Source organism: Fragaria vesca, linkage group LG6, assembly GCF_000184155.1.
Source record: "Fragaria vesca subsp. vesca linkage group LG6, FraVesHawaii_1.0, whole genome shotgun sequence".
Taxonomy (NCBI): domain Eukaryota; kingdom Viridiplantae; phylum Streptophyta; class Magnoliopsida; order Rosales; family Rosaceae; genus Fragaria; species Fragaria vesca.
The window spans coordinates 12,085,248-12,089,176 of NC_020496.1; positions in this window are offsets into that span (position 1 = coordinate 12,085,248).

A 3,929-nucleotide genomic window follows, 5' to 3' on the forward strand; every position below is an offset into this window, starting at 1 on the left:
ATGTTTTGAAAAATTTTGGTTTGAATTTTCATGAAATTTTACGCGGGAAGATGGGCGCTCAAATTTTTAGAACTTAAACGACAGAATGTTCTATTTCCGTCGTCTAAGTTGATTCTATAATTTTTTTTTTTTATAAAAACATTCTGTCTCCTAAGTAAACATTTCCGTCTCCTAAGTTCTACTTAGGCTACGGAATGTAATTCCGTCTCCTACGTGATTCATATAATTTTTTAATTTTATTTTTTCAAAATGTCGTCGTCTAAGTAAAATTATTCCGTCTCCTAAGTAGTACTTCAGCGACGGAATGAAATTTCATCGCCTAAGTCGTTCTTAGAGACGAAATCAAAATATTTCGTCTCCTAAGAATGACTTAGGAGACGGAAACTGTTTCGTTGCTTAAGTAAAAAATTATGTTGCTTAAGTACCACTTAGGAGACGGAATTTTTTAATTCCGTCGCCTAATTGCTATTTTCCAGTAGTCGTCATCGCCTTTGAAAACATTGGCTTCGGTTATCACTCATTTACTTAACCGTAGGGGTGGACTCGGTCCCAACTATTCGGTTTTTAGGCACTAACTGAAAACCGAAACTAAAGCTTCGGTTTTCTATTTTCTAGAACCAAAACCGATAAAAATATATAAAAGACCGCACTTGTCGGTTAATCTGACATCGGTTCAGTTTTGGTGCGGTTTCGGTTACAAACCTATTATCCGTAATATTTTTTACACTTAACCAAATAACATAAAAAATTAAAATATCGAAGTTGTAAACTATCAACACTTCAAATAAGTTAATCTAATGGGTTCAAATAAGTAATCCAAATGAAAAGGGAAGCTCAAATTTATACATAATTCATTTCAAGCCTCCAACATTCATATATAACAAAAGATAAAACTACATGGGAATGACATCGGTTAGACTTAAACACTTAAAGACGTATTCATGTGTGTGAAAGCTTATTATTTGTAACCCATAACCGATAAGAACATGACACGTAATGTAGAATTAAGTATTAATAATTAAAATATGTCACACCCCAATTTTCGAAAGATAAATTTTCAAAAATTTGGGCATGATATATCTTAAAATCTTAATATCCCAAAACCTGCTCAACAACTATCAAACTAAAAACAAATACTGGAAATGTAAATGTCAACAAACTCAACAACTGAGTTAAACATTATATCTCTTTAATTACATCAACTTCAAAAGTCTAGTAATAATAACGTCGCTCACATGAGCTTAAAGACAAATTAACAAAATATATAAATAATTGTACATTGTCTAAAAACCCAGCTCCTAAGCCACCGCTTCAACCCTGCTGATTAACACATGCAGGTCTAACCCCTACACCATGAATAAGTGCACCGGGTTGTAAACAACAAACCCGGTAAGCTAAAAAGCCCGTATGAGTAACTCCCAAAATAACTCAACACAACAACACACAAAATAAAACCGGAAAATCCTGCTTAGAACTTAGTTCAGGAATTGCCTCAAACAAGAAAATTCAAAAGAGAGTAAATAAGAAAGCATAGGTCCCAGATACCATTAGGTACCTCCCATGACCTACACCGAGAGACGGACTAGAGCTCTATTTCTAACCGTAACCAATCACCCGGCCAAAAGCTTGTTTGACTGACAAGACCCACCCTGAATTTCATCCTGAAACCAGAGGTGAATTCTGCGAGTCCACTTTCAAGGAAAATTTACCGAAAATTTCTGCATAACCTTCCTTAAAAATGGACGACCCTTACCTGAAAAATCTAACTTAACACTTCTATAACCAAACATCCATCCTCAACACCTGGAGCCTTCCTGCTCCCCAAGTCCAACACATCTCCCAATATAACAATTACTCAACTAAACTAAACCCACAACCAACAATAACCAACATTAATTCACTAATTGATTATCAGAGCATATCTAGAGTTAAATGAAAAACAATGAATAAAGAATAAGCGGAAGCAGCCTTTGACTATGCCTCGAATTCATGTACGCCCAACCTCACTTAGACTGAGCCTGCAATCTGGGCATTTAAAACCAAAGGGCCCAGGGGAAGGTAATTTTAAAACGTTAGAGTGAGTGGACGAAAATAAACATAGGATAAGAAACCAAAACTTAAATACTTTTCCACTTTCCAATATGCAATAAATCCGTTGCATGCAAATGTTGACAAATCTTTCATAAAAAAAATCCCAAGAAAACGAACTAGTCCCGCTAGTCAAATTAATGACAAAGATAAATAATAACCTTCATAGAAGAAAGCACCCAAAACAAGGGACTAGTCCCGCTAGTCAAAACGACAACAAAGATTCATAAAGACTTTCGTCAAAAGGAATAACAAAAAGATGGACTAGCCCCGCTAGTCAAGTCAACAACAATAAATAAGAAACAGATATAGCCATACAAGTGAGCCTCCCAGACTCGGTTGCCTCCCAGGCAATAGTACTCCCATACTCCATACACCTTCATGTTATTATAACAAAGAGGATGTAGGGCTTGCGTGATGTCGTCGACTACATCACATCACCCGAAGGCGGAAAGGGCTTGAGTAACCCCACTTAAAACGTGGAAGCCACATCGCCTCGAAAGGCGGAACAACATGCTAGCATTAGTAATATATTATCCGACAAGTATGGCATAAATAAAGAAACATATATCCATGTGAGTTTCCCCGAAACTCATAATTAAAGCATAAGTATGATTCCCAACCGTACTCAAAGAATTCAAAGAGTAAAGAAATTAATTAAATTCAACGACGTGTCCCACACGTTAAAATGCTTAATGAAATAAATAACTCATATCATTACCATGTTTCATAAATTAGACAATACTCAAATCTTTAAAGAAATCTCAAATCTAGAGACAAAAGAATATCATAATTCAAATACCAAAACTCTTACCCAAGCTCAAATCCATAAGTTTATTATCGAAAACATAACCATTCTGTCAATCTCCATTAAATTCCATAACCAATTCAAAAGCTGAAATTATAATTTAAGCTTGAAAAATATAATAGGCAACTTATAAAATCATGCATGCATATTTATTAAAAACCAAAATGGCCACTCACTGATTTAGGCCTAAGCCTGACGAATTCCGAATCACTACTCAAGGGAGGTTCCCTTTGTATCCTGGCACAACAAATATGCTTAGGTCCAAACTTAAATTCTGGAAAATTAAACATTTGAAAATAAACACCCAAATCTCTTCCGCTTAACCCACTACTCTAACTATGGTTAAGCTCACCGGATTTCCACCAAACTCCACCATAACCTTAATTCCTCAATTCTAACATTTTAGAATAAATATCAAGAAAATCCAACGGTCAGATTTATCCTAACAACCGCCATTCTCTCCAATCTCTGAAAAATTCCAAACCTAACCAAAACTCATCCAAAAATTCCAAACTATACTTCAATAAACTCCTCTTATTAAAACTATCTCAAAAACAAGAAAAACTGCCCTTAAGGGCGGCGGCGCCGGCCGGCAGCCGTATTCCGGCAAGGACCAAAGCTTCTCAAATTTTAGCAGAATAATCGTCTCATCATGCACAACAACTCTCATAACTAGCACTTAATCCAATTCTAAGGCTAACTATGGTAATCGAACTAAAACATCCAAAAATCCCTAGAACTTCAATTAAACATTTCACCCTAACAAGATCGAATTAACCAATTCCTTTTGAGGGATTACTCACCTTGATGAGAGCTACAAGATGAGCCAAGAATCCCGAACTTTGGTGGCCGGAGGTGGGATTTCCAGCGAAAGGCTATCCGGCGGGTTTTCTCTCGAACGGCGGGGGTCCGAACGGGAGTGGTCCGGCGGTCCCTGGCGGCCGGACGGCGGCCGGCAGTGGCTGGGTCTCCGGTGGGTCGGGAGGAGCTCACGAGAGAGAGAGAGAGAGAGAGAGAGAGAGAGAGAGAAGAG